Genomic DNA, 20,109 nt, shown 5'->3' on the forward strand with positions numbered 1-20,109 from the left:
AAATCCACGCTTATTGGTGTCATAGACCCTCACAGAATGTGGTTTAAAAATCCGCGCTTATTGGTGTCATAGGCCCTCACAAAATGTGGTTTAAAAATGCACGCTTATTGGTGTCATAGACCCTCACAAAATGTGGTTTAAAAATCCACGATTATTGGTGTCATAGACCCTCACAAAATGTGGTTTAAAAATCCACGCTTATTGGTGTCATAGACCCTCACAAAATGTGGTTTAAAAATCCACGCTTATTGGTGTCATAGACCCTCACAAAATGTGGTTTAAAAATCCACGCTTATTGGTGTCATAGACCCTCACAAAATGTGGTTTAAAAATCCACGCTTATTGGTGTCATAGACCCTCACAAAATGTGGTTTAAAAATCCACGCTTATTGGTGTCATAGACCCTCACAAAATGTGGTTTAAAAATCCGCGCTTATTGGTGTCATAGACCCTCACAAAATGTGGTTTAAAAATCCACGCTTATTGGTGTCATAGACCCTCACAAAATGTGGTTTAAAAATCCACGCTTATTGGTGTCATAGACCCTCACAAAATGTGGTTTAAAAATCCACGCTTATTAGTGTCAGAGACCCTCACAAAATATTGTTTAAAAATCCACGCTTATTGGTGTCATAGACCCTCACAAAATATTGTTTAAAAATCCACGCTTATTGGTGTTATAGCCCCTCACAAAATATTGTTTAAAAATCCACGCTTATTGGTGTTATAGCCCCTCACAAAATATTGTTTAAAAATCCACGCTTATTGGTGTCATAGACCCTTACAATATATTCTTTACAAATGCACGCTTATTGGTGTCATAGACCCTTACAAAATATTCTTTAAAAATATAGTTTAAAAAATCCATACGACAGCAGAAGATTTATAGATTATAGTGTGCGACCTCCTCCTATTGTCCATTACCGACCATGGCCAGGAATCATAAGACTCATACGTACCAATTTCCGGTCATCTATCTCAATCCGTTTAGATATCAGATTGATTACAGCAGACGACGTATGGACGCATCGACTTTTCTTTGATTGATTAACAAACTTAATACACCATCCATACTATTGTGGGAGTATAAAAACTAAACTAAGGGTCAAATATATCCCCCGCCTTAACAAATGAAGTGCAAATTATTATTAGATACATGCCCGAGGAAAAATACTTTCAATTACTTCATATATCGTCAACATGCTTATTCCCATTCCCGAATCTCAAAATATTCGTTGCAGTCCAGTTTTGATGATGCTGTCAGTTGTTTGTTTATTGAAGAAGACGAAGAATAAAATAAACAAAAATCTCTTCACAGCCGACAGACTATTTAATGAATATTTATTGACTGTGTTTTTGGTGGGAGGGCGTTTGGGGGAATGACATACTCGTTATTAGTCAGAATACAACAGTATCTGTTTATATACAAATTTTGTTATTTTGTTCTTTTTTTTTTGTTACCATATAGAATTTTAATATATGCCATCATAATAAAAATGCAAAACATAGGCTGTTCAAAAATGGTGCAAATACGTGGGGGATAACGGGAAACAAAATTTATGAAGTTCTGTATAAGGCTAATTTTCTCGGAATCTCCTCAAAAAATAATTTACAAAAATATGTAGTACATGGATATATACGGAATTACTTCTCTAACACGAATTTATAACAAATATTTCTATTTAAGGATTTTTAAAGCTCAACTAACCGCGATTTATTTTAAATAACTACAAATATTCCTTAAAGTATAACTCAATCATTTTAAATTGATATTTTTATTTACTCCATGTCCATTGTTCTTTTGTACAATTAATACAAACATACACATGTACATTTTCCAAACACATCATTAAATCAAACAATTGTCAAAATATTTTGATTGTTCATATTCCACTTAAAAGTAAACAGATGATACAGACAATATCAAAGAAGTACACTGTTTTGTTTCTATTTCGAAATGATGAACATATCTTCCGACTTCAGTTTCACAGAATTGCTTGGTAGACAAACTTTTAAAAACATTGGAAATTTGGAAATTCACTTTATTTGGTATGTACTAATGGCATGTACCATCATGGTATGTACTTTTGAACACAAAATTTCATTATGCTTTAATGTTGTTACATTGTGATTTAAGAACAAACATTTATGTGGAGACTTTATTTTTTGTTACCAAATTTATTTGAAATGTTAACCCTCTACCATGAAGAAACACACAAACAAGGCATATATATTTATAGAAGGTAGTTGCATGAATTACAATTTTACAGAAACAACATTATTGTTACTCAAAATAAAATGTCAAAGGAAATATTGAATAATTCTTAAATTTTTTTCTGTATACATTTTGAAAATCCTCTAAAATAGAACAACTTTGAATCAAAATGTAAATGTAAAGCATGCAGAACTATCGTACGTACTTCTTATGAGGTATTTTATGGTAGCGCATTTCAACTTTTCAAATTTCAAGAGTAAACCCTATAAAATTTTAAAAACCTACTTTAAAAAAAGTTGTAATACAGCTGATTGTCACTTCTACCTTCTATAAATATGCCTAGTAACAAAGTTACTATTTCAACATATTAAAACAGCAGGAGTCGGCATATGGCGCCTTTCTGTGAGAACTATTCAAATACGGAACCTATACACACAACAATTAAAAAGTACAAAATCGTTAAGTTTGGCCGAACCAAACTAAAATGGAATGAATAGTTACTTTTCTTTCTTTCATGTCCACAATTTTAGTATGAGATATTTTATGACCGCAGATACCCCAAATACTTTAAACGAAAGACATTTTTATTAAGCCTATTTCCAAGTATGGACCTACATACACATGTTGGAATTTTTGGTGGATAAATTTTGTGACCACTGGGAGCCTCAAATGTCAAATTATAGATAGGCCAGTCAACAAATGCAGCTAAACTCTAGAAAAAACCTAAAATCGGGAGGTACCGTTATGTGGAGGATATAAAAAACATGGACCGATGTTGATAATTTTTGGTGAGGAGGTTTAGTGACCGCTAGAAGCATCAAATGGAAAATTACATCTTGTTCAGTTAAAAATGTTAGCTAAAATACCCAAAATAACGAAGGGACTATACCAAGACATTGACCTATGTCGATAATTGTTGGTGGAAAAGTTTTGTGGCCACTGGGAACCTCAAATGTTAAATTACAATAAGTTCGGACAAAAAATTTAGCAAAAATTCTCAAAATACCTGCAATCGGAATTGGTGGCTATATCCACATATGAACCTATGGAAGAAATTGGAACCTCAAATGTTCGGACAAAAAAGCAACTGACATCGTCAAAAATCTGAAGAGAAATCCGAATTCGATCCGAAAGTCGGAAGAAACATCCGAGTTCGGATACGAATTCGATCCGAACTCTGACCGAAGGTCATATGGAATGGTTGACGTGTTCTCTGAATGTTAAATGTTTGTTCATCTACTATAAACATATTAAATGGTTTTAATTAGGGATACGTAAAATCGATTTCGGTTAATCGATTAATCGATTATTAGCAGCAAAATTTCTAAAAGTCGTAGTCGACTATTGACTGTGCGAAAACCGGATAATCGATTTTTCTTAATCGACTTTCGAAAGACGGAGTCAACTATTATTCGTAGTCGACCATTAGTCGTAGTCTATTATTATTCGTAGTCGACTATTAATCGCGGACGACTATTAGTCGTAGTTGACTATTGGGTGTGCTAAAACCCCGTAATGGACGGTACTTTTGTATGCATATATACATTATGGATCGCATCAACGAATATGGTCGATTATAATCGGTTTTCGGCGGTTAACGAATAATCGAAAGTCGACTTTCAGTACACCCTCAAATAATCGACTAACCGAAAATCGAGTTTTACATTTTTCGCGAAAACCGTATAATTGAAAAACCGATTATTGCATTCCACTGCGTATCCCTAGTTTTAATATCATCTTAGGCTGTTAAATATTCGTGCGCCACTTGGTAGGAAAAACCAACAGTGGAGAACAATTCATCAACAGGATCTGTGAAATATGTAAAACAATTGTTATTAATATATAAAATACATGTATTCTCCGATACAGAAATTAAAACCCGCGCACTCATTTTCTCTTACCTACTTCATCAACATCTGCACATCCACAATTACATACATATGTATTTACAATTTGTCCACATTGTGGGAAAACTTGTACAATTCCTTTCTCTCTGCTTATTTATAATGAATATTGCCAAAGCAGGACAAGAGAAAAAAAAATCACATCAGAGAGAGAGGAAAAAAGTTCGTCAGACAAACGGATAGAGTTCGGACCGAAGTCGGTCAGACGCGTCGGAATAAACTTCCGTTTTGTTGTTTTTCAAAACGAACTGACAGTCTTGCAAAATTTTACTGATATTGGTAGCGATCAGTAAAATTTTGCAACACTGTCAGTTCGAAAGAAAAGAAAAACAAACCCCTCTAAAGTTGACGAACCCCGCATACGTTTTAAGGACCATGATCTGCGAATCTGCACCTGGAATGTTCGCACTCTTTATAGAGAAGGTGCAGTCTTCGCATTGGCAGACGTACTTGAAAAGTACAAGGCCGATATTACTGCCATCTGGTATCCAGGTACCCCAGTGAATGAAAGACTTGCTGCATTTCGAATAAAAAATAAATTCTTCAACATCAGCTTTATTTGCGCTCATGCTCCTACTGAAGAAAAGGACGAACAGACCAAAGATATATTTTACGAGCGCTTAGAAGAAACATATGACCGTTGCCCTGCCCATGACATTAAAATCATTCTAGGCGATTTTAATGCCAAAATTGGAAAGGAGAATATCTTTGGCCCAACAGTCGGGAAATTCAGTCTCCACAGTGAAACATCTGACAATGGTATGAGGCTGATAGACTTTGCAGCAGCAAAAAACATGGAAGTTAGCAGTACCAGATTTAATCATCTCGATATTCATAAGGGCACCTGGCTGTCTCCAGATCAGAAAACAAGAAATCAAATTGATCATGTTGTGATAGATGGAAGACATTCATCGAGCGTGTTGGATGTACGATCGTTCCGAGGTGCAAACATTGATTCGGACCACTACCTTATTGCACCAAAGGTACGTACCCGTCTAAACGTTGCAAATAAAGCACGAACAGACACAACGCGGATGTTGGTCATCGATAGGCTGCAAACAAAACAGATAGCCACAGCATATTCCACTCAACTAGCCCAATTGCTTAACGCGAGCATTCCTTGTCCCGATAACATAACAACACAATGGCAAAATATTGCCCACTCCATGCAAACAGCCGCAAAATCCATACTTGGATTCCAGAGACAAAGGAATTCATGGTATGACCAGAAGTGTCGTGCTGCTACCGAAGAGAAAAATGCGGCATATAGATATACTTTAAAATCAGTAGCAACGCGTAGCGCACGGGCGAGATATCGGGAGAAAAGGAGAGAAACGTCTTTTCCGCAAGAAAAAGAGAGAAATGGAAAAGCGGGAGTGTGAAAAAATCGAGATGTACAGGAGCCAGAATGAAGTCCGAAAATTCTACCAAAGAGTGAAACATCAAACAGATGGCTTTGGCAGAGGCACATCCTCCTATAGAGACCAGCAAGGTAATCTGGTAACAGATACAGATAGCGTGCTTAGGATATGGAAGGAACATTTCTCCAATCTGCTGGTATCCAATAGTAGCGAAGACGATGATACCACAGATCCAATCCCAGAAGATGGTATAGAATGTATACCGCCCGACCAAGATGAGGTAAAAACAGCAATCAACCGGCTGAAAATTAATAAAGTAGCAGGAGCCGATGGCTTACCAGCCGAGCTGTTTAAAACCGGAGGCGACGCGCTGATAAGGTGTATGCATCAGCTAGTTAGCACCATCTGGCAGGAAGAATGCGTACCCGACAATTGGAACCTGAGCATCCTATGTCCCGTCCACAAGAAAGGAGATAAGACTGTATGCTTCAACTATAGGGGCATAAGTCTTCTCCCTATTGCTTATAAGATAGTGTCAGGGATATTGTGCGAATGACTAAAGCCAATGGTCAACGAAATAATTGGACCATACCAATGTGGCTTTAGACCTGGCAAGTCCACCATTGACCAGATATTTACCCTGCGGAAAATCCTAGAGAAGACCCAAGAGATGCAGATCGACACTTATCACCTTTTTGACGATTACACTGTGCAGCAGCATTTTTGGGTGGTGGAAAATATCTTTTGGAGATGAAAGCCCTTGATTGGTATACTAAGAACCCAAAAGGAAATTTTCGCCATAGGTCAAGTTTCTGAGATATCGCGCGATGAAGTTTTTGATTTTTTCCCTATAATACTTGGGAAAATAGCTCCATTTCTATGTTTGACGTTGATGTAGCTTCATTTTGAGGTGACATGTCGTCAGTCAAATCGATTGGCGAATCTTTTTGTAGAACATTTCATTCTTCTAACTCAATGCCTTTCATGTCCTTTTTGTCCTTTATTTTTTGAACCGTAGTGAAAGTACCACAAGATGAGATTTTTCAGCATCCAAATATTCTACAAAAATGTTGCTCAGAAGATTTTAGGTACGGTTCTCTTTGACAACTAATCGATTTTGTTCCGTTTTCATTGTCCTTTTCGGAATTTAATCGATTTTGGTTCGGAAATAAACTATGTTTTGTTTTTCTGTATATTCGTCATTGGTTATTTATTGGTATGTAGACATAGCAATTGGTTATTGCTTATGTAGACATCTGAGGTGCTTCTGAAATATTTACCACAAATAGCTCTTGTAATGATGAACACGTTAATAACAAATTTTGTTAGTTCAAGAAATAAAGGACGAAAAGGACATGAAAGGCATTGAGTTAGAAGAATGAAATGTTCTACAAAAAGATTCGCCAATCGATTTGACTGAAGACATGCCACCTTAAAATGAAGCTACAACAACGCCAAACAGAGATATGGAGCTATTTTATGAAGTATTATAGGAAAAAATAAAAACTTCAACGCGCGATATCTCAGAAACTTGACCTATAGCGAAAATTTCCTTTTGGGTTCTTAGTATACTCATCAAGGGCTTCCACAATCAAAAGAAATTGTCCACCTCCCAGACTTTGAGTTCCATTTTGTGTCACAGTGTTATAAAGCAGCATTCGACAGTCCCCTCCGATAAAAGGTATTCCATGCAATGTCTGAATTTGGTATCCCCGCAAAGCTCATCCGGCTTTGTAAGATGACTTTAACTGATACTAGGTCCTCAGTTGAAATTGGAAAGAACCTCTCCGAAGAATTTTGTACCAAAAGAGGTTTCAGACAAGGAGACAGCCTTTCGTGTGACCTATTCAACATTTTGCTGGAAAAGGTAATACGAGATGCAAACGTCAAAAGAAATGGCACAATTTACACCAATAGCCACATGTTACTTGCTTATGCTGATGACATAGACATCATGGGACGATCAGTAAAAGAAGTAACTGATACCTTTAGGAAGGTCGAAGCAGAATCTTCCAAAGTGGGTCTGGCGGTAAACGGCGAAAAGATCAAATTGATGGTGTCGATGCGCAAAGCGTCCATAGAGCTCGGACCAACTGTGGAAGTTGGTACCTACAATTTTGAGGTAATAAAAGAATTCGTCTACCTCGGCACTGCCATAAACACAACAAACAACATCAGTTGTGAAATATGAAGAAGAAATGTATTGGCCAACAGATGCTACTATGGTTTAAGTAAGCAATTTAAAAACAAAGCCACATCTCGTCAAACAAAAATAACACTATACAAAACGCTGATACTACCCGTGCTAATGTATGGCTCCGAAGCATGGGTACTTGCGCAAGCAGATAAGGCAGTGCTTGGTGTGTTTGAGAGGAAATTTCTTCGAAAGATCTACGGGCCGATTTGCGTTGACGGTGAATATCGACGTCGTATGAACCACGAGCTATATGAGCTATACAAAGACATGAATATAGTTAAACGTATCGAGATGCAACGATTGCGTTTGCTAGGCCATATCACACGAATGAGCGATGATGAACCCGCTAAAAAGGCGTATGAATACATGCCTCATGGCGGTACACGCAGAATCGGCAGGCATAAGCTTCGATGGAGCATAGAAGTGGATGAAGAAATGAAAAGGCGCGGTATTCCAAAGATCTTTCTTAGTTCGGTCTATGGAACAAATGTTCTGTAATGGGCCAACTAAGTAAGTAAGTCAGTTCGTTTTGAAAAACATTACTCTCTGTAAAAGAGGGTAATAAATGAAGTTGAGCCAAATGGGGGAATACTCCAACTCAAGCAATCAAATGAGATTGAATCTTCAACAATAAACTAACCAAACAAAAAACAGCGGAGGCACGCGAATGTGGACTTTGTTAAAAACAAAATTCCAACAACAACCTCACAGGCTACTGTGTTGATGTTCTTTTTCAACTCACAGAATTCGATGATTTCTTAGTTGATACGTGCTGACATGTTGCAGAATATTTTGATTTTGGTGTTTCTTTGGAAAAGCCGAAAAGTGAGTGTGATTCTCATTCATATGGGAATACTAGACACTTAAAGAGTTCGGTTTTTCGCTAAAAAGGCATCATTTCAAAAACTGAGAAGCCGATTGATAATTCGCTTCGCCGGGATGAAATCATGATATTGGTAGCGATCAGTAAAATTTTGCAACACTGTCAGTTCGTTTTGAAAAACATTACTCTGTGTAATAGAGGATAATAAATGAAGTTGAGCCAAATGGGGGAATACTCCAACTCAAGCAATCAAGAAAACTAAACCTTTAAATTTATTAAAATTTGTTTCGTTGTTTTATTTAGGAATTTGCCTTAAACATATTAAAAATTGTCGGTTTTAAAGTTGGTTTAGCACTTATTGTACCAGCATTTGTGGGTATTATTGAATGGAGTTTTTGTATGCCCTCGATAGGTTTAACCATTGCATCTCTAAATTAAAATCCTCTTTCGTATTTAAATAATCCTTATTGGGCTCGGATGCCCATCATATAATTTTCATGCTGTGGTTATTTGATTATCAATTTAATTAGTTTATTGTCCGGCTGGTACAATAATTGCTAATCTATTTCCAAAATCGAAAAATGAACCAGTTTTAAGATAAATTCTTAAATAAAACAACAAAACAAATGTTAAAAAATGCATTTATTTATTTATTATAGCCTCCACCATATGGAGGGTATAATTAAATCTGTCATTCCGTTTGTAACACATCGAAATATTCGTCGGAGACCCTATAAAGTAAAAAATTCTATGTCGATTTACAATGTCCGTCCGTCCGTCTGTCTATTGAAATCCAGATACAGCTCGCAATTTTAAAGAAAAAGAGTCGATATTTGGTACAAAAGTTTTTATTACTTGCAGGATTGTTGGTATTGAAAATGGGATATATCGGTCCACGTTTTTGTATAACCCCCAGAGAACGGTACCTCCCGATTTTCGGTATTTTTAAGGTTTTAGCTTCATTATCCCACCAAAATGGATGAAATTTGGTATTTAGTTATCGTTGAGTGTATAGAACTTTCCACCTGAAATTTGTTGGTATAGGTTCATGCCCCGATATAGCCCCCATAGAACGGTACCTCCCGATATTCGTTATTTTCATTACCACCCCGAAATGACTGAAAATTGGTATTCAGTTTTCTTTGGAGCCACAACACTTTTCGCCAGAAATTTGTCGGAACAAGTCTATGTTTTGATTTGGCCCCCATAGAATGGTACTTCAAGATTTTCGGAAGTTTTAGCCTTGAAATGGTTGGAATTTGGTATTAAGTCTACATTGGGCCTTCAAAAATTTCCCTCAGAAATTTGTCCGCACTTGTTCACGTTTTGATATGTACCCGTAGAATGGTAGCTCCCGATTTTCGACATTTTAAAAGTTTTAGTCTCATTATTTTATCGCAATGACTGAAAATTGGTATTTACTAGTGCTAGTGATACCTGTGATTGTGAACGATACCTCCCGATTTTCGATATTTTAAATTCAGAATTGGTATGTAGTCTTGTTTGGGGCCACAAAACTTTTCTCCAAAGATTTTTCAGTACACTATTTTACAGATAAGTTGTCAGCTTTGTTTGAAACTCTAAGAAAATTATTCAGCACGCGATTAACTGTAAAGAAAATACACAAAATATTGGAATTATTGACCCCTGACAGAACATCAGGTCAGAATTTAAATTCCAAAATGCCAAAATGTAATATTTCAAAGGTCCTAGAAGACTATAAAAGCATTATATTATATCGGAAATAGAACAAAAACTTCGCAAATGTCTCAGAGAACATAATTTAAAAGCACTCAGTTCGGGGAAACTCCGTAATTTTAACGGACAACACGATGTGGATCCAAAAAAAGTTGACAAGGAATTTCTAAATTTGCTAGACCAACTGTGGGACCATATTTTATCTAGTTTTTGGACAATATATTCATGTTTGGAGAATAATATTTTCGTTTGTTTGTTAGATTTCCTCAAATACTCATAATAAAACCAAAAATATACAGCAAATCCCATTAACCGAGGATTTTTAAACCGTAACAGTATGAGGTTGACTTTGTCGTTAGAGACTAAGCCCTATACACGGTATCAATCTTGTAAAGAATAAACTTGTTTTCGTTGAAATCCTGGAAATTACGACTCGATTTAATAAAGAAGATAATTTGGCACTAGTTTGGTCTTTCCAGCTGAATGTAAACAGTAATAATCTGGGATATAATCTGCAAAAGAGTAAAAGAAATTGTAGTATTTAAGTTATGTGACCATTCTCCAGGGTTGTGCGCTGTTCCTAGGCTATGACAAATCAACAAAGTGTTAGAGAAGGCCAATAAGGTAACCACAACATCAAAACTAACGACCAGAAAATCATTTTGGACAGTTTCTAAGAGGTCATTGAAAAAGAATCCTGCAACCAATGCCAGAATCCGTTTGTTCGATACCAAGCCTATCCCGAAGCGTTACTATCGAATTCAACTGAACTGGAAATCAGTAGGCACTTGTTTTTCTTGATTTACTACTATTCTTGAGTGATAAAGTGTACACATTTGCCCAATTTCTATCATTTTAAAAGAATTTTTAATAGTGGTGCTATTATTTTTTTCGCCCACTTTTTGGGGTTTTTGTAAAAATTGGTTTGTTCCTTAAAAAAGAGTCGAAAATAATTGTGGGTTTTGTTAGTTTTTAATTCCTTAGAGTCGATTAGTTCTAAAAACACACGAAACGATCCTCAAAATTTGCACATGTAAATAAGAATGCCTCCAAACCATTTTTGTAGGAGGTGGTGCTATTATTTTTTTCGCAGCTGTATGTATGTACATAAGTTCATGAAATTGACTATAATTCAGCATTCTTTTAAACAAATTTTTCAAGATAATGCCATGGATGCTTTTATTTATTTTTATATTTTGAAAGGTCTGAAATAGAAATTTATTATTTTTTTTATTCTTTTTTTTAATTTTACGAAATTTTTCATTAAAGGAACTCCCAACAGAGAGTTTTTGTGTCGAAATTCGATACGTGACCGTTTTGTTTTCAAGTTATAAAAATATTTAAAAATCGGTTAAAATTTAAGGGTGAGATTTTCTCGTTTAGGCGAGAATAATAATTGATTCGACTCTGCCCATTTCAAGTTAACTTGTTTTATGATAACAAGATATCGCTTCACTTAAACGAAACTGTTGCATTCACCATGTTGCTATCTCGCAGAGTCGACTGTATTATCTCTTTTTCCGATTTTCTCGCTAGTGTTGCGTATAATACACTATAATTTGTTTTATATGATAAGATTAGATAAATAAATATTTTCGGAGACCAGACACAATTAAACTTCACATAGACTTCTTATTTTGAAATAACAACAAACAAAAACATTCTTCTTTTTTCAATATTTTGGGATCACATTTTCATTATCTGTTTCACTTGACAATGGTCCCAGATTTCACAGAAATCGGGCGTGACATGAATTTGAAAAATATTTGTTTTTTACTTCTTTCTTGATTTGTTTTTAATTTCTATTATGGAATTTACACATACTTTTTTCGTGCTTTCTTTTTAACCAATTTCTTTCAAATTTTTGTTACACTCAAATTCGTATTGAGTAGGAAATGACATTCAAAATCGAATATTGTTTGAAATCAATTAACCGAATTTCGATTATTTTCTTTTTGTTCACTTCAACCGTACCGTCTCGACGATCGACAATATTGCCCCGCACACGTTATAAAGACGAGTCTTCTTTATTGTTGCTGCTGATTGACATTAAATTCACGCGCGCAAACACACCACAATTAATTGAAGACAACCGACCGACGAAGACGTACCGTTACTGTTAAATTCGAAATAAACCGAATCGGAGCGATGAAAAAACTTAGTAACGTCCAACAGCAATACCACCGCACAAATAGCCAAATTTTCAAAGTTTACAAATGTTTTATCCAACGCGCTGCAGTTGCAGGCAAACAGATGGCTAATACATTAGCCAGCTCTGTTTACGTCAACTTCAAATGCTGATGTTCATTCATTGAAAAAACCCGCCGACAGCGACAGAATATGAAGTAGCAGAGCTAACACGTACTTACAGATACTTGTATCGAATGAATGTGGAGCTTGTTGTTGTTTGCTTCAGCGCCGAGCTGATATAGCAGTCTCAGTGACAAGACCCCACCAACAAAGAAAACCAAAAAAACAACAAACACCGACTAGCAGAAGAAATGCTTCGCTGCATTTTTGTATAAGAGTTGACTAACACAACCATTTCTCTCACTATCCCCCAATTTCTTATTGGCATGCAATCCAACATGTTGTGTTTTTGTTCGTATCGAACATTTTTCGAAATCTTGTCCCACCACCCGACGACGCGTTTCACATAGACTCGTTAGACGGCATTCGATTTTATTTGTGAGCTTGTTTACGTTGACCACCGTTGTATTGTAATGTTTTTGCCCATCATACAGAACACGTGCCAACAACAATTAGTTGTATGCCAAAGTATTCAACTCAACGCTGTTGGAGACATGGTTGTGTTGTGTTGTAGACAACATGACCTCTTTGTTGTAATAACGTAATCAACACAAGAGGGTAGTCCGAAATAAGAACGGTCATAATGATTGAAAAGGGCTTAAAATTAATACAAACAGCTTTCATTACAAAATTTCAAATTTATTAAAAAATAACGAAAATCGGGAGGTAGCATTCTATGGAGACTATACCAACACGTGAACCCGTACTGGGGCAAAGTTTTGTTGCCCCAAAGAAGACTAAATACTATATTTCAGCCGTTTCGGTATGATGTGTCTAAAACCTTAAAAATATCGAAAATCGGGAGGCACCGTTCTACGGGTGGAATATCATCAAAACGTAGATCAGTACTGATAAATTTCTGGGGAAAAGATGTATGGTCCCAAAGTAAACTAAATGCAAAGTTTCAAACATTTCGGCCCGATAATTTTAAAATACCAAACATCATTATATGAGGGCTATATCGAATCGTGGATCAGTACTGAAAAATTTGTGAGGGAAAAAATGCAGCCCCAAAGAAGACCATTTCGGTGTGATAATGAGACTAACTCCTTTAAAATTCAGAAAATAGGGTGGTTCCGTTATATAGTGCCAAATGTCCGTCATTTCGGTGTGATATGGGGTCTTAAAACGTTAAACTGCCTAAAATCTGGAAGTACGGTTGTATGTCGGCTATATCAAAACGTGGATCTGTACGGACAAATTTCTGGGGAAATGTTTTGTGGCCCCTAAGAAATCTAAATACTAAATTTCTGTCATTTCGGTTGGATAATGTGGCTAAAATCTTCAAAATACCCAAAATCATTATATATCCCCGTATGTCCCATTTCAGTAGTATAATGAGGCTAAAACCTTGCAAATACTGAAAATAGGGCGTATTTTTATATGGGGGCTATATCAATACGTACACCTATACCTAAAATAATGTTTTATCTCACCAAAGAAGACTAAATACTAAATGTTAGCCATTTCCGTTAGATAAAGTGGTTAAAACCTCGAAAATACCAAGAATCGAGATGCACCTTCTAGGGGGCAATATCGACACGTTGACCTATATAGACAATTATTTGCAGAAATGCTGTATATCCCCAACGAAGACTATATACCGAATTTTACTCATTACTGTAGGATAATGCTGCTAAAACCTCGAAAATAAGGAAAATTGGGATGTACCTTCTATGAGAGAAACATGGGCCTATATTGACAAATTTCTGGGTAATATATTTGTGGCCCCAAAAACGAATGAAAACTAATGTTCACCTATTTTGGTTTGAAAATGACGCTAAAACCTCCAAAATACCGAAAATCAGGAGGTACCGTTTTTTGGCATCTGGAATAATAAAATACCAAACTACAACCAATTTGGTGGTCAAATGGGTCTAATACCTTCAAAATTTCTTAAAGTGATAAGTCCTGTTAGATGGGGCGTTATATGGGAGCTATACCTAAACTTGGACCTATATAAAAAATTTTTGGTAGATATGTTTTTTAGCTTCTGGAAACGCAAAATCCCAAATTGCAACCAATTTAGAGGTCAAATCTAACTAATCCCTTTAAAATTATCTAAAGCGCACAGCAAAACGTGGACATATATAGCACCTTTTCAACAGCAAAAGTTTTACAGACCTACATTTGACCAACATTTTATACGCCTAGTTCAATTCGTTCGAACGTTTGAGTAGTTTTCACAGATTCACTGACTATATATCGTTGTTGAATTGCACGCTCAAGAATATACTTTGTTGGATCTACAATGAAGAATAAAAACGGAATTACAAAGTTCATATGTCTTCCATTATATGGTGGAGGGCATACAAATGCGGCCATATATGTATCATCGCGAAACTCAATAACCATTTAGTAGCTTTTACTAATTTTTCAAATTCCCAAGAACCCAAGAACCCCCTACATATACCAACAATGAACCCCTTTTTAGAATTCTAGCTTGATATAGTAGAACTAGTACTTCTTCAAGTACGAATTTCCAAAAAAAAAATCCTAGACGTAGAAAAATATATGTTAGAAATATGTTTGGATCCAAACAAATATATGTTTGGGCTGGTAGCAAACAAGTATATGTTTGCAAAATGTTCTAACATCCCAATATACCATTTGCTGATATTTTTCGAATGTTTGCCACAAGTTTCGAAAACTATATCATTTTCGAACGTTTGGCAAATGCTTTTTCATCTGTTTTTCTTCTGTTCGCCAAAAGATCGAAAACGATATCATTTTCGAACATTTGGTAAATGTTTTTTCTTAACAAAGAAATTTTTTTCGAGAAACACTTTTTACTTTGGAAATCTTTTTTTTCAAGAAATAATTTTATGATGTTTGTATAAAATTCCCATTTGCATTTTCCAAATAATTTCGATATAAATGCTACGTATAATATGAACAATAAGTGTTGATGACGACAAAATATGGGTAGGTTACCAAATATAGGACATCAATGTTTATCAAAAGTATCGCAAACATAACAAAGAAATAAAGATGAAAAAGGTACAAAACAAGTAAGAAGGACTCAGTCAACTGTGCTGACGGAGATATACCCTCAGCCGCTGAGAAAAACAAAACCAAACACAATAATTATGCCCTATATAAATCGATTTTGAATCAAGAGTTTGCTTTAAAGTCTGTATATACAGTAGGGCTATAACCAAAAAAATACCACCACATAGCCGTGTAGAGCATGGAAAACTATTATGAAATGCGGTGTCAATTTTTCTCTATCACGAAAAAAGTTTCCGCACCAAATGCATGGAAGTTCAGAAATGCATTTTTTAATTTTATCTGTTATAACAACATATTTGTTTTTCATTAAAATTTTTATTTTTTTGTAGTGTAATTTCAAATCATTATCAAAGCGTTCTGGACCAATTTGATCTCAAATCGCGCCATTTCGGAGCATATTAGGAATTTTTGACACTATTGCAATTTTTGGTTTTTCTTTATAAACTCGTGCATTTTATGTTTATATTTTTTGTACCTATCGGACAAGAGAATTTGGGGTCATTTGCAACGAATTCGCGAAAGTTACAGACTGTTTTTGTTGACCTTGCCTGTGAGAATTGTATTCGTTTTCTACAAAAATACAACACCAGTACCATGTGGGGAATTTTGTCCTAATAATGAAAACGCGTTTCTAAGATCGATTCGATGAAAAAAGTTTCAGCACCGACCGCAATTACTAAAACCCTTTTGGTATTTTTTCTACTTATAATTTTAAATTTGCTTTGTTTGAATAAATATTTATAGACAAAAATAAATTTCTCAAAGGCAAAGTCATTAAAAACGGTCTGTAACTTTCGCGAATTTGTTGCAAATGACACCATATTCTCTTGTCCGATAGGTACAAAAGATATAAACATAAAATGCACGAGTTTATAAAGAAAAACCAAAAATTGCAATAGTGTCAAAAATTCCTAATATGCTCCGAAATGGCGCGATTTGAGATAAAATTGGTCCAGAACGCTTTGATAATGATTTGAAATTACACTACAAAAAAATAAAAATTTTAATGAAAAACAAATATTTTGTTATAACAGATAAAATTAAAAAATGCATTACTGAACTTCAATGCATTTGGTGCGGAAACTTTTTTCGCGATAGCGAACAAATTACACCTTATTTCATAATAGTTTTTCATGCTCTACACGGCTATGTGGTGGTATTTTCGATATCTGCAAAAAAGTGCAAAAAGTTATATCCCTAATATACAGTTGCGTTCAAAATAATAGGAGCGCCCATACAAAAAAAGAAAATTGTCAAAAAATATGGTTAAAATTACCAATTTTGGTTTATTTTGAATTTGTTTAACATTGTTGACATCCCAACAGTTAATTCATCAGCAGAAATGTGGCAATCTGTTTTAAATTATTTACTGTTTACACCAACATTATAAATGGTGTTTAAAGTTTTTGTTCAAAAAATATGAGTGTGGAAGAAAAATGACGATAAAAATAGTTTTAGTTGAATTTAGGATCAAAATTTTCAATATTTTAGTTAACAGTAGTAAATCCAATAGATTTTATGAGATTTGAATACTGTTTGAAAACAAAAGTCCTTTGGAGGTAGCCAAAAAACAGGCGATTGTCCTTGCAGAAATTTGTTCCATAAATTGAGCACTTATTGGGCAACTCAATGAATTTTGTAGACAAAAGCTTTAACGATTAGATTTGTTTGATGCTATGGATGTTATCTCTAACAATATATAATGATTCGTATCCTATAAATTTGTGTATTTTGATCCTTGAGCAAAGTTTAAGACAGTTTACCTTAGCCCTTAAGGTAAGGATCGGCCAAAAAAGCGTATCTATAAGGAATTTATTCACCAACCAAATAATATTTGGAAGTCTTTAAGATTCTAACCTTGTGTATGCAATCAATTTTGCTTCTATTCAAAAAATGTTTAAAACGTGAACGGTTGAAATGTACTTTGAACCATTTAGTGATAGGCAGGCTGGGATTGCACTATGGTTGGTATACGCCGTAATATATTTTTCAATATAAACTTACGTTTTTCACTCAAAAATACTTTACTTAGGTTAGCTTCATTAGAAAACTGTTTATTATACGATCCGAAACCTAATAAAAATAATCTTAGGCCAACTTCAAAATTGTGTCCGTAAAGTTTCCTTATCAACAATGCGTTTTGAAAAATGTCTCATATGTGCCAATCATCCAATTATTCAAAAATGAACCATATAATGAATTCTGCGTGCAGTTAAGATGTTAAGGGCCTCAAAACATCACTTGATCGAGAAATTAATGCCTTATATATACGCTTTTTTATCCGATCCTTACGTAAAGAATTAATGGAAACCGGCTTTAACTTGGCTCAAGGGTCAAAATACACGAATTTCCGGGATACCGATCATTATATATTGTTCGAGATAACAGCCAGAGCATCAAAAAACTCTAATCACTTAAATTCTGTCTACAAAATCCATTGAGTTACCCTATAAGTGCTCAATTTATGGAAAAAATCGCTGCAAGGACAATCACCGATTTTCAGGCTACTCCAAAAGAACTTTTGTTTTCAAACAGCCATCAAATCTCATAAAATCTATTGGATTCACTACTGTCAACTAAAATATAAACAATTTTGATTTTAAACTCAACTAAAAATATTTTTATTGCCCTTTTTCTTCCGCACTCCTATTTTTTTGAATAACAAATTTGAAGGCGATTTATAATGTTGGTGTAAACCGTAAATAATTTAAAACAGATTGCCACATTTCTGCTGATGAATAAACTGTTGGGATGTCAACAATGTTAAACAAATTCAAAATAAACCAAAATGGGTAAGTTTAACCATGTTTAATCGACCATTCCCTTGGTGTGAATGAGCACTCCTATTATTTTGAACACAGCTGTACATACCAAACATTTTTAGTAACCAAACTTCTTCATAAAGGACTCGAAATATTAAAGTAGTTTTAAGCTTAGACTTAAGCTTTGTTCCAGAACTAAAAAGTTTTTACAATTTTTACGACTTTTACAAATTTTACCCGAAAAACCGTTCCCGTACACAAAAAAGATTAAAATGTTCACTTCTCTTTAAACAAAAATGACTTGACAAATTTGAGCGTGCAAAAAATAGTAACATGGTTGCCGGCGTTTGATTGGCTGGTACGCCGACTTTGACATTCGTTCCAGTTTTTTGACGTATTTTCCATTTTTCCGTTATTTCAAAAAACTTTTGTGTGTGAACAATTTTTTTTACAGTTCTCTCTTTTACGAGTTTTACTATTAAAAAGTACGGGAACGAAGATTTATTTTGCACAATAGCCATTTGGAGCTTTTGGGCCATTATTGCAAATGAGGCTGCTAGAACAACCTACTGAAAAAAAGAATCAAAACGATGCGAGAGTAGCTCTCAAACTTCACTTTTCCCAAGTTTTGTGTGGGAGGTACCCGAAGGAATGGATCGATATAGTCCATGTTCCATCCTGATACATGACTGTATGAAATAACACGATGCGCAAAGTCTGCACCAATCAGAAATTCCCTGCGAAAATTGTCTTGTGGATTTGTCATTTTGGTTGGTGCCGTCAGGGTTTCTTGGAGCTTTTAGGCCAATATCTCAGGAAGTATGGATTTGCGCAAGAAAAAAATTGTACCGTAAAGGGGACAACCTGCTGAAAAAAATTCAGAACGATTCGAGAGGAGCTCTTAAACTTCACTTTATTCGAATTTTGTGTGGGAGGTACCCGAAGGAGTTGACCGATATAGTCCTTATTAGAACTCGATCTATATCTGGAAAGAATAATACGATGTGCGATGTTTGGACCAAATCAATTGATCCCTTCGAGAGTTATCGTTCACACCATTTTACAGGAAAATGTTGAACTTTTGTGGGGGAGGTACCGGAAGGAGTGGACCGATATGGCCCATCTTCGAACTTAAACTAAGTTTGGACAAAATATTACCATACCCAAAATTTGGTTCGAATCGGTTGATCCGTTCGAGACAGACGGACGGACATGGCTAAATCGACTCCAAATTGTCTGAAACGAATTTCGTCCAAACATACTTGGGGTCTAAAACCGTTATTTCGATATCAAAGTGTATATACACTTTCTAGCCTAGGGTATAAAAACAGAAACATCAAGAAACTCCACCAAAAATGTTTTTCGCCAATATCGTAAAAACTATCGTCAATTCATTCGCTAGTAGTAATATTACCGATATTCGAAATCGAAGGTTTCCTTCCATAAACCGAACGACGAATGAATCGTTTTCAACTCATTCTCGTGTGTCGTTCTCGAACAAAATATTCGTGAAACTATCGAGAAACATTCGAATACGATATCGTGTTCGATAGCAATTGTATGGTGGGATATCTCAATTTTATTTGTTTGGGTACCAACATATTTTTCATGGGTGGAGAGAGGGTTTTTGTCAAAGACAACAGTGATCTCGGTTATTTTATAATAAAGAGCTACATATGTGACACAGAAGTGAAGACGGGAAGTTAAAAAAGTTTGTTTTTGCATTGGTGGTGTGTATGAGGGTGTTGTTGTTGTTGCGATTTATTCGTTCACAAACAGTAGAGTTGTGCCAAATGAACTATATGGAACTATCTAGTTCACTACGCA

At 35.2% G+C, this 20,109-nt stretch overlaps 1 protein-coding gene across 2 annotated transcripts in view; it reads right to left on the reverse strand.

Moving 5' to 3' along the window:
• The window catches only part of Pgant2 (polypeptide N-acetylgalactosaminyltransferase 2), a 310,217-nt gene that overhangs the window by 282,331 nt on the left and 7,777 nt on the right, over nt 1-20,109 (reverse strand). The window contains exon 1 of one of the 2 annotated variants that reach the window (XM_073969496.1): nt 12,023-12,584. The exons of the other annotated variant lie outside the window; for it this stretch is intronic. The gene's annotated coding sequence lies outside the window, so the exon portion shown is untranslated. Of the gene's footprint in view, nt 1-12,022; nt 12,585-20,109 lie in introns of those variants that run through there. 2 annotated transcript variants of the gene reach the window in all.

Source organism: Musca autumnalis, unplaced genomic scaffold (genome assembly GCF_047663935.1).
Source record: "Musca autumnalis isolate F117 unplaced genomic scaffold, ASM4766393v1 scaffold_2, whole genome shotgun sequence".
Classification (NCBI taxonomy): Eukaryota; Metazoa; Arthropoda; class Insecta; order Diptera; family Muscidae; genus Musca; species Musca autumnalis.